Source organism: Nicotiana tabacum, chromosome 11 (assembly GCF_000715075.1).
Source record: "Nicotiana tabacum cultivar K326 chromosome 11, ASM71507v2, whole genome shotgun sequence".
Classification (NCBI taxonomy): domain Eukaryota; kingdom Viridiplantae; phylum Streptophyta; class Magnoliopsida; order Solanales; family Solanaceae; genus Nicotiana; species Nicotiana tabacum.
Genome location: NC_134090.1, coordinates 6933591 through 6946672, shown reverse-complemented (window position 1 = coordinate 6946672; position 13082 = coordinate 6933591). Strand labels below are relative to the sequence as shown.

General features: G+C 31.3%; 1 non-coding gene across 1 annotated transcript; it reads left to right on the top strand.

The window, feature by feature from the left end:
• The first annotated feature begins 521 nt into the window (after positions 1-521).
• TRNAA-CGC (transfer RNA alanine (anticodon CGC)) lies at positions 522-594 on the top strand. Its single transcript has one exon. It is a non-coding gene; the product is annotated as a tRNA-Ala (tRNA).
• The last annotated feature ends 12488 nt before the right edge of the window (positions 595-13082 follow it).

The following is a 13082-nucleotide window of genomic DNA, read 5'->3' as shown; positions in this document are numbered from 1 at the left end:
AAAATATGTTGGATAATGAACTTTTTAAAAACGGTCAAATGTGGATAAGAACCATATTATCCACTTAGAAAATAGATAACTAATGGATTTATTATATTTGTAAAGCCTCAAATTGAGAGTTCTTCAAGTTTGGGAGACAAGGAATTTTTTCAAAAGTGATCATATTCAAAAAGTCGTGATATCCATATCTGGTTAACCAATTTTTTATCCATATTAAGTATGAGTCGGGTCAGATAAATTATCCATTTTTTGCATTACCCATTTTTGACCCGCACATATTCGATCCAACCCGCCCGCTTGTCACGCCTACCTCATACTATGAATCATGCCAAACAAAAGTGGAACGAAGGAGTACTAGTCTTCTTGAAAGGTGAGAAAAGAAGGGGAAGAGAAACCTATTTTGAATCAAAACAATGAATATAGATACCTATTTGGGTAAAGATCCCATAAGTGTTATTATTTAGATCCAATCATAGGTACTAAACAATCATATCGAGTAATTAGTTTGGAGAGGACAAAAAGGGGGTGTAGCTCATATGGTAGAGCGCTCGCTTCGCATGCGAGAGGCACGGGGTTCGATTCCCCGCACCTCCACCTAATATTAATGTTTTTAGCCAATTTGACATCATATTCAGCTGCATTTATTGTTATTTGCTGAAAATTAATATTGGGCAACTTTCTGCTATTTTTACACAAAGTTTATCTTTTTGTGTTTACCTTTTTACTTTCTTCTTTAAACTGTATCTTTAATCGATTGCCACGTTAAGAATTTAATGTTTGACAAACTAATACATTTTTCCATTTTTTTGTAGATACTCGGTTTCATTTATTGTTATTTGCTGAAAATTATATTCGGAAACTTCATGCAATTAGAAGCAAAAGGTTTGTCATTTTGTGTTACCTTTCTTCTTTAAACAATTGTAACCAAATTAATTTCTTCTTTAGGCAATTAATGCACTAGTGCGCGACATTGTAGTGTATTCAATTTTCTACTAATCCTACAAGATGATAGATAATGCAACAAAAGATATAATGATTGGGCAATTAACGTACTAATGCGCGACATTATAGTGTGTTAAATTTTCTACTACTCCTACAAGATGATATTAAGGCCCCGTTTGTTTATAAAAAAATTTTTCAAAAAAAAATAATTCAAAAATGTGTTTGTGCATGAAATTTTGCAAGTTTTAAAAAAAAAAATCGAAAATGAGTTTTTCAACATCCAAAAAAGTGGTTTTGACTACTTTTTCAAAATTTTCAGAATTTTTAGTTTCTCCAAAACTGCAATATTTTTCAAGTAAAATGCATGTCCAAACATAATTTTAAATTCCAAATATCATTTTTCAACTTAACTCTAAATGCTAGTTTTTCGAAAATTATAATTTTAATGTCCAAACACCTACTAAATTGCTCCAAGAATAACGACTCTTATACACTCTGTTTACTGCAATAATAGATACAGACAATCGGATTAGGACATTAAAGAAATATTACTAAAGTATTAAATATAACTAAAGGCGGGCCTATAATTTGGAGGTGGTTGGGGCAACTATGAGCATATGAGCAGATGGCTCAACTAGTGTCCCATCAAACTTTTAATCGGAAGGATTCCAAGCAAAAGATATGATCGTTTTCAATAACAAATACACATATATATTCAAAAAAATTGCCGGAATTAATGAGGTTCGGGGACCTCTCTGCTCAATGCATAGGTTCGTCTCTGACTACAATAACTTATAACTCCACTTACTATTGGGGAAAGGAAGCACAACAAACACCAAACATTGCATATTCTATACTTAGAGAACAACATCAATATGCAACATTTACATACTAAGTCTAATCATGACAAAATCAAGAATATCAACAAGCAGTCTTTTTCCAATATCTAAAATTGGAAAACATGTTCATGAACCAAGAAATGAGAGGCCCATACCTTCCAAAATAGTGATTTGTCATTTGCTACATACCCAACAAAACAAAACCAAATGGAGGCCCATGAAATACTGAGAGAGGCTTGGGTCTCATCTTCTGTGGCGTTTCCTTGAGTGATATTTACACAAATAGCCAATCATATTCATTATTTACTTTTTCTAGTCATATACATAATTTATACATTGATTATATATAACTACTCATATATAATATATCACTAATTCATATATTACACCTTCACTGGTTATTTTTAATTTAAGTGATTGACTGAGTGGCTATTTGAGTTAATTCACCTTTCCTTGAAGACTCCAATTGGGCCTGGTAATGTGAACGTATTTAGTGAATGTCTGACTGATAATGAGTAAAAATTGCACGGGCCGCCCTATTTAGTTGTCCTCATTTAACTTATACCCATTTTTTACAAAAAATTTTAATTTGTACCCACTTTTTAAATAACTTCAGTCCCCTTTCTCCTCCTCCTTCTAACTTTTACCTTTTATGTAGTACGTATTTATTTTTGGTGCTCAGCACACATTGAAACAATTTATGTTTGCTTTAAATGTACATCTGTATTTTGTAATATAATATCTTTGAAGTTGTTGTTCTGCTCATAATAAGAACGTATGCTGAATACGCTTGTATATTGATAGTTCTTTATCTTTAACAGGTATGTTTAGAAGGGAACTTGTTTAAAATAAAATTTGAATTCAAGAGTATTAGTGATTCAGTAAGCAAGAAATAACTGGAGTTTAAAATTACGAAACGAAAGACAAAAAGGCAGAAGCTGAAGAAGAAAGAAAAGAACTAGAACACACAAGCACTAGAAAGAAAAGAGAACTAAATAACTTCAGTTCTAGAGCTGAAGTTCGACAGTTACAAAACAAAAACTTCAGCACTAGAGCTGAAGTTATTTAGTTCTCTTTTCTTTCTAGTTGATCAACAGCGAAACACCAAAAACAGTAGTGATTGCCTCAGACTTCAGCTCTAGAGCTGAAGTTTCCCAGTTACAATACAAAAACTTCAGCTCTAGAGCTGAAGTTTCCCAGTTACAACACAAAAACTTCAGCTCTAGAGCTGAAGTTCGACAGTTACAAAACAAAAACTTCAGCTCTAGAGCTGAAGTTATTTAGTTCTCTTTTCTTTCTAGTTGATCAACCGCGAAACACCCAAAACAATAGTGATTGCCTCAGACTTCAGCTCTAGAGCTGAAGTTTCCCAGTTACATTCGCAGTTACAACACAAAAACTTCAGCTCTAGAGCTGAAGCTTACAAACAAAAACTTCAGCTCTAGAGCTGAAGTTCGACAGTTACAAAACAAAAACTTCAGCTCTAGAGCTGAACTTTAGGCCCGGCTACTAGAATGCTGAAGTTTTGCATGATTGCATTTGCTACTTCAGCCCCGTATGCTGAAGTTATACGAAAAAACGGGTACGCATTCAATTTTTTTTGCAAAGCGGGCACAAATTAAAACGTGACACAAAAAACGGGTATAGATGCAAATGCCCCATGATATAATAACCCATACATGGCCCATTAACTTAATTTCATAAGATGATAGAGTATATCATTGAAGGTCTTTTGGTACAAAGGATAAGAATGATAATCTCGGGATAGAATTTGAGATTGTATTTATTTCATATTTAGTTATAACTTATAAGTATTAACTAATCCTAGGATAAATTTTATACTAAAATAGTGGGATTAGCTTCCATCCCCTCGGATGTTCTTATTTATCCCACTATTGTATCAAATGACCTTGTGGGTTTATAAGAAGTATGATTCTGGGTGGCAGAATCAACCGTGGTCTTTAGTAGAGCTCAATACTTCAGGTTCGAAGCCATAACGTTAGCATCTTTCACTCAATGAATCGCGCATTTTTTAAAACTATTCATAAATGCAGATTTGATGATTCATGTTATGTCGGATGAGCAAGATGTGCATTTTAAAACCCACATTGATGATGGTATGAAATTTGAAAGTGCACATTTACTTAAATGTTAAGTACCTTAAAAGAAGAACGTTGTAGTAGTAGTTGCCCCAAAAAAAGAGTGTAGTAGCCTTTTCAAAATGAGACGTAAAAGGTCCATCAATAGGGTAACTAATTAGCAAAATTAAAAGGGCAACTAATTTTGAAACAAAGCTATTTAAATTCTTAATACTATCATAATATTCTTTCTTAAAAATGTTATTATTAAATGAACAATTGCGTTACAATTCCATATTTATATTCAATAATTAAAACGCAGGGGCAGCTCGATCAATTTTGTAGCCTAAAGCCAAATTTTATGAGGGGCCTTAATTTTTTTTATTATTTATTTGAAATCTTTTTTTTTTTTAGCTTTTCTTAGATACAAAGTTATAAAAAAATTTCTTACCAACAATAACTCCTAATAAGTATTTCTCAGTTGACAATATAACTAATTCATTTAACCTTTCTTGTGACATTCTTATTCTTAGGTAAGATTTTATCAATTTTAATTTTAAAAACTTCTTTCCGCTGAAGCAACGGTAACATGAGGTATTAACATTATGCCATAAGCAATTTAGGCATTTGGAAAAGAATTAAATCTTTTTATTTGATTATGTGTATCAGTTAAACTGTTATCTTCTAATTGTACTATTTTTCTTAATATTTTTAATTCAGAAAATAAATCTAAACTATCAATATCGAATGGATTATTAGGTTTTAAGGAACAACCAAAATTAAGGCAATATTTTTTCAAATTTCCAACATCTAGCGATCTTATTTTTTACTACTAAATAAAAAATCAAAAATATTTTCATATGCTTTGAATTGTTTAAATCTATTTTGAAGTGAAAAAATAGTCTTGTCTGTTATGTATAAAAGTAATCAACTCTAAAAGACTCTTCGAAAGCTTTTGAAATTTCATTATCAACATTGCACATCAAACTATTACTTTCTATATATCACACGTTTCTTGCGAAATTTGGGTTCAACATTCATTTCAAGTGCAATTTTGTTGATAGAAATCATAGCAGTTGCAAAATCCTTCTTCTCTATATTTGTTAAACAAAAATCAAACCTTTTCATTTTACAGAACTCTTTTTTAAATTTATACATAATTTATTATGTGTAATAAAAAATAAAATACACACAAATACGCAGACCTTACCCCTACCCTGAGATAGAGAGGCTGTTTCCAAATAGACCCCCGACATTCTTCCCTCCAAGAACTTCCCACCTTACTCTTGGGGAGACTCGAACTCATAACCTTTTGATTGGAAGTGGAGGTTGCTTACCATCAGAACAACCCCTCTTGTTATATGATACTACTAGAAAATCTATGAAATTCCATGTCCTTTACAAAGTGGGGGCAGTAATAATATGATGAGTCCAAATTTTGTGTTGTCTGAAAGATGACAGAGGATCCAATCCAAGTTAATTAATTATAATATAAGTAAATAATAAAAACAATAATATAAGCCAAATAATAACAAAGTTAATAATTAGGGGCGGTAGAATATGTACTAAGTACCTAAAGTAAAGGGTCTTAATTTAAATATAATATATTAATTAGTTGTTCCAAAAGGCAGAAAGTGCACGTGCGTGTCTCCTACCGGAATTATCGAGATATTTGAGTCAAAAGATGCCGCGCACGTGCCTGGTCAATGGTCAAAAGCCAGTGTGATCACAGTGCACGAGTTTAGGGCCGTAAAGTTATTAATTACTCCATAATACTATAATTATTTAATACTTTCGCCATTTTATGATTTAAATAACGAATATTTATTTATCTATTTTTAATGTAGTTCTAACAATAATGATCATCCTCTTTACCTAGAGATTTCGAATTTAGTCTTCGAGAATTCTCTTTGTTAAAGAGAGCTAAAAATTTCATAGTATACTTTTTATTACAAAAATTCGTATTAGTCGAGCAAGAAAATTTTGTATCGAATAATTAAGAGAGAGAGAAAAAGAAGGAGAGAATATGATTTACCTTGATAACTTGTTCTCAATTTTCCGAGAATATGGCGTTATATTATTATAAGTTCTTTATTATAAATACTTTTGAAATTAAGTACACTACCAGAAAATCGCTATTTTTCTATTACTAATCCCACTATAAAATAGTAGTCGGAATCTTTCAACTACAGCAGTCGAAAAATTGTAATTAATATTTTTTATTTAATTTTATTTATATCCGATTACAACTTCTTCTGAAGTAGTCGTAAAAACAAAAGAAATCTTAAGCGGTGTACTTTCGACCTTCTCTGATCTGAGATGACTCTCTATTCAAGTACCTCTTAAATTTAATTTATGCTCAATGAATGAACAAGGTTACTCGATAAATTAATCGAAGCACTCACAAATTAACGACAATTATTAATTTAAAAAAATAAATTAAAATAGATCCAATCATTTCGAAATCCAGAAAAAAGAAGGAAGTTGAAGATAAAGATAAGAACGATGAGTACGAGAGGATCAGAGTATCAAATCGTGACCGTTGATCTTGATAATTTTTTTGATTAATAATATAATTAGGGTGATAATTGTGATAAACATAGGTCATGGTTTTCATGTTACTGATTCTGCTATTTATTTCTACCTTTTGCTAGATTTCTTCCACATGGAATAAATGGCAACCGTTAATTAAATAATTTGAATAATTTTGTTCACAGCTTTAATTTTAAATTTCCTTTTTCTTTTTAATGATTTGGGTTTGAGGATAAACTTCAAGTTGAATATTTTTTTTAGATTCGTAGCTTTCTGTTCAGACATTCTCAGATTAAGTTAATAGTCTAAATGGGATTTGGTTTCTATTTATATCTACTTTTGACTAATATCCAGTATCTTTTTATTAAATAAGAAAAATAAAAAGTATTTTTTTTTATTTTCATGTCTATGTTTATCTTGATCAAATATCTATCTGTCTCACCGCACAAAGTTTCGTCACCTTGTAGATATGTTCTGAATATTTTTTTTTTTTTTTTTGTGTAAATCAGAAATTTCTAGAAATCATTTGTTTCTTAAATTTTTTGAGGAATTATACTTTTGGATTGGTTTAAATTTTCCAATATATAATTTACTTTTTTGGAGTTTTTGAAAACCAATATTCTTTTTTTGTAAAGGCAAATGTTTGGTACCAAATGCAACGACTTTTTCTTTTCCTTTAAGGATATGACTCTCGAATTAAAAATTAGAAGGAAAATAGAAAGAAAAGAGAATATCGAAAAGATTCTTTAAAATTAATGGAAAAGAGAGATATAAAGGGAGTACTAATTATTTTCTAACAAAGAAATAATATTTCTCTCTTTTTCATCTCAAAAAGCCCTTAAAATGATCAAAAAAGAAGAGAAATAAAGCAATATTTGACAATAATGCTCTTGAGCATGTTACACTTTATTTATTTATTTATTTATTTATTTATTTTGTCTTTATAATTTTAGTAAAAGATGTTTTTTTTCTTCTTTCTCTTTCGAATATAGGAGATCACTACGTTGATGCCTTTTGTTTTGTTTCTTTAGAATAATCATGCATACAAATCTGCATATTAACTTACATGTAATTCTTTTGCTAATCTTTTTAAATTTTATTTGGCATTAGTAGAGAATAGAGATACTGTATAAAATAATAGTCTTGTATTTTATTCTTAAATTTTTCAAGTGCTAGCAAAATAATGGATCTTCTTGGTTTATTTTAATTATTTTTGAAGCATTATCAAGGAGAACAAATACTTCATATTGTAGAAACAAACGTTCTTTAATTTTTATAATTCCAAACGTGCTCATTATTTATCATCCTTTATCTCAAAATCTTTTAGATAACATGATCACTTTCGAAGCCTAAGACTATTTTACGCTACATTTCCAATTTCTTAAGGCAAAAAAAATAAAATAATCACATCAAAATATTATTATTAAAAAGGGTAAAATTCTTTTAGGTTATTTAAGCAGCTATCCTGGGAAAGATTGTGTGTACATAGACCTTACCAATATCTTGTGAATAAATGGAAACTCTTTCTAATAGACCGTCGGCTCAAAAGACAATAACAAGCAGTAATAACAACAAGATAAGATGATAAGATTGCCGAAACAAAAAAAACAATAGGTAGTAATAGAAATCTAAGAATAGAAAATACTAATACTATGTACTGGTATGAAAAAAAAATATCATCGACTGTCTACTAACTTCTTATCCTAATTTTCAACCTTCATATCCTCCTATCAAGGTCGTGTCCGAAAAAAGGGTTTAGAATAATTATAAATTTTTTAGGAAGAATAACTCATTGCAGTCTCTTTTTCTATTTTGGCTAAAAATGGAAAGTTTCTATTACATTTTCAGAGACTATAGAAGAAAATTTTAAAAATAATTTTAATAGTTTTTTTTTCCTGCAAGTGGCTTTTTCAATGAATGAGGACAAAGAAAAATGATGCATGCACCGTACGTCCAATGAAGGCGTGTACTTAATATAAAGTTCAAATCCCCTATATATTATCTTTTGTTTATAATATTAATTAATTATTATCCCCTATATTATTTTATTTTATTTTAGCAATAATTCTTTGTGTATAGTACAAACCACGTGTGATGTCACATGCCGTTTAACCAGGCCTTTATAAAGGAATAGCCAATGACTTGTATCATTAGTCACCTAAAGTTGAAACCAACAACTTGGATTATGATAATTAAATTCCTGCGACATAAGTGTTTATTGTACGATACGAAGATTATTCATATGCAATTATGAGTTACTATTTATTTAAAAATTATTCACAGCACGTAATTCGGAATAACTATAAACTATTGATAATATACAGTTCGTGTACCCAATTTAATTTAAATTTTTAATCTTATATGATGAATCATGTCGACGTTACTCTGCCAATTAATTAAGTAATTTCCTCTTCCAAACTCATCTACAATATAAGCCACATAACTGAAATTAAACAATCAACATTATAGTGCAAATCGTGTGTTCTCAATTTATTTATTTATTTATTTATTTATTATTGTACTGTCTAATTCTCATTTTATGAGTTAGTTTTTGAGATTAAATTTGATGCCACGTTCATTTTCTTAACATACAATTAAGTTTGGGATGTGAGTGAGAAAATGGATCTTTTTTGACCGGAAGTGAACTATTTAATAAATATGTATATATACTGTATATTGAATTTTCTCGACTTCTTCATATTTTTAATTTTTATATTTTGACTTTCCTTACAAAAATCCCAATTTCACCCGGGAAGAATATTATTTGCATAAACCATATAAAATTGACTTTGAATTTAATATCACCTGTCCGATGGAACATTTTAACGATATTATTGTTATTTAATATTTATATTTTTTATTAATACTCCGTTCAATTTGATAATATTATGATTGATTTTTAACATATATTTTTTACTGAAAAATACTTTTTGCTCCCGAACTAAACTCTCAGAAGCATTTTCAGAAAATGATATCATAAAAGTTATTTTATTTGGAAAATGCCTTCGGTCAAACCAAATTACAACTACACTTGCTAACGTTTTTTTGTTTGATTCAAAAGAAAGGTGCTTTTAAATTTTTAATTTCACTTTTTTGTTTTGGTTCAAGACCATGGGAACGGAAAAAGTGCAAATTGGTCCAGGTGGGTCGGCCCGACGGTAAACCCGAGGAGAACCCATATACTATGGCATTGGGGGAAAACCCATTTTTCCCAATTCCAAGTTTGCTTATTGTTGTAAAAATATAAAATATAAAAATAATAATAAAAGAGTCTTCTAAATTTTCATTGGATCAATCTCCTCCATCAATTTAGTCAATGCTGTTTTCACTAAATTAATATTCTAATCAGCATCTCAGATTTGCTCTCTGAAAACTTGAGCCCCTTCGTTTCTCTTCTACCAAAAAAATAAATTAAAAGAACTGTTATAAATATATTATATTATGAATGTTCATTTAGTACTCCGTTGTAATTAAGCTTCCTGAAGAAACTTATTCATATGGGACTTTGCCGTAAATATGTTTATTTATTTAGTATTCTATTAGAAATAAGCCTCCTGAAGAAGCTTATCACTTCGGTACCCGATTATGGATAAACATTACCCTTGGTAGAGGATTATCCATATCGGGTATAATAAGCTTATCATTTCGATACTTCCTTATGGATAAACATTACTCTTGGTAGAAGATTATCCATATCGGGTGCAATGAGCTTATCCTTTTAGTAAACCGTTATGGATAAACATTACCTTCAGTTGAAGATTATCTATACCTGCTACAATGAGCTTATCCTTTCAATTCTCCGTTATAGATAACCATTACTCTCAATCGAAGATTATTCATATCTAGTATAGTAGCAGTTTACACAGAAGCTTGCATTAGCAGCTTACACAGCAGCTTCCTTTCTTCTATAAATAGAAGAGATTTCAGTTCATTATGTACATCAATTTGAATTCGAATAATATATCAGTTTCTCTCGATACTTGCCTTTACTTTACAGTCTTTATTTTATAATACGTTATCAACACGAGACTCTGTCATCTCGAGCAAATACTTTGAAAGTATTAGAGGTACGAACTTTCTTTTCCTAAATAATGTTAAATCTTTCTAAACTTGAATTTGTAGCTCTCGATATATCGGGCAAAAGCTACATGTCTTAGGTGCTTGATGTTGACATTTATCTTGATGCGACGGGTCTGGCAGACACCATCAAAGACAAAAATCAGGCATCAAACCAAGATCGTGCCAAAGCAATGATATTCCTACGTCATCACCTTGATGAGGGCCTGAAAATGGAATATCTTACTGTTAAAGATCCAGTCGTACTGTGAAATAATTTAAAAGATAGATATGACCACCTAAAGATGGTCGTTCTTCCACGAGCACGATATGATTGAACTCATCTAAGGCTAAAAGATTTTAAATCTATCAGTGAGTATAATTCTGCTATGTTCAAAATTATTTCCCAATTGAAATTATGTGGTGATAATATTACTGATCATGATATGTTTGGATCAAAGACAAATCATGAAGATATTTGTGTTATTGATAGTGGAACAACTCATGCCATATTCAAGGATCTGAAATACTTTTCTTATTTGCATAAGGAAAAGGCAAATGTTTCAACAATTTCGGGTAATATAAGTTTGATTGAAGGCTCCGGAAGAGCCATTATATTTCTGTCTAAGGGAACAAAACTTATTATAGACAATGCATTGTTCTCCTCCAAGTCCCGAAGAAACTTGTTGAGTTTTATAGATATCCGCCGAAATGGGCATCATGTTGAGACAATAGATGAAATGAACGTGGAATATCTTTGTATTACAAAGAATATTTCTGGCCAGAAATGCATTGTAGAAAAGTTACCAACTTTATCTTCTGGCTTATACTATTCAAAAATTAGTACAGTTGAAGCACACTCTATCGTAACCCAGAAGTTTACGGATTCAAATACTTTTGTGTTTTGGCATGGTCGTTTGGGCCATCCTGGATCAATAATGATGAGACGAATTACTGAAAATTCGAGTGGGCGTCCATTAAAGAACCTGAAGATTCTTACAAATGACGAATTTTCTTGTGATGCTTGTTATCAAGGCAAAATGATCACTGGACCATCACAAATGAAGGTTGGCATTGAATTCCCTGCCTTTTTAGAGCGTATACATGGGAATATATGTGGACCTATTCACCCACCAAGTGGGTTGTTTAGATATTTTATGGTCCTAATAGATCCATCTTCAAAATGGTTTCATGTGTGCCTACTATCATCTCGCAACCTGGCGTTTGCAAAGCTATTAGCCCAAATAATTCGATTAAGGGCACAATTCCCAGATTATCCTATAAAGGCTATTCGCCTCGATAATGCTGGAGAATTCTCATCTCAAGCTTTTGATGATTATTGTCTATCAGTTGGGATAAAAGTTGAACATCTTGTAGCTTATGTTCATACTCAAAATGGCCTTGCAGAGTCATTTATTAAATGCCTGCAATTGATAGCAAGACCACTACTTATGAAAGCAATTTGCCCACTCCTGTTTGGGGCCATGCTATCTTGCATGCAGCATCACTTATCTGTCTCAGACTGACACATTATAATAAATATTCTACGTCATAATTAGTTTTTGGTCATGAACCAAATATTGCCCATCTGCAAATTTTCGGATATGCTGTATATGTGTCAGTAGTACCACCACAACGCAGTAAGATGGGACTACAAATAAGGATAGGAATATAGCCATTACTGATATAACCAAATATTGCTATTATCCATTTACAGAATATAGCAAATCAAATGCCAAACACATTTACTGATTTGAAAAGGATAACTAAGTCACATATCCCTGCAGAGAATGTGCCTATCCGAATTGATGCCCTAGTAGGACCATCTACTAGCATGAGAGCTAGTGAACCTAAAGCCCGCCTAAAGCGGGGTAGGCATTTGGGTTCTAAGAATTGAAATCCTCGAAAAAGAAAATCGACAAATGATCAAAATAACACTATAAAGGGATCTCCTGAAGAAACCCAAGATCTGATTAGTTCTGAGATTCCTGAAGAAATCAATGAACCCGAAGCTCATGTGAGTGAGGAACTTTTAATAAGTTCGACCGGTGATGGGATTAATTTAAATCGATCTGAAATAGTGGTGGATAATATTTTTGCATATAATGTTGCACTTAATATTATGCAAGATAGTGAGGATCTTGAACCTCGATCTGTCGAAGAATGTCGACAAAGATCTGATTGGCCAAAACGGCAAGAGGCAATTCAATCGGAATTGAAGTCACTTGCTAAAAGAGAGGTCTTTGGACCAGTAGTCCAAACACCTGCTAGTATAAAACCAGTTAGTCATAATAGGTTTTTGTGCGAAAAAAGAATGATAAAAATGAAGTTGAAAGATACAAAGTTCGCCTTGTTGCACAAGGATTCTCACAATGACCTCGAGTCGATTTTGATGAAACATATTCACCTGTTATGGATGCCATAACGTTTCGATATCTCATGAGTTTAGCACTACATAAAAAGCTTGAAATACATCTAATGGATGTAGTTACAGCTTATCTGTACGGTTCACTTGATAATGAAATTTATATGAAAATCCCTAAAGGATTTAAAATGCCTAAAGCTAATTCAAATCCAGGAAATGTATTCAATGAGATTACAAAGATCTTTGTACGATTTAAAGCAATCCGGGCGC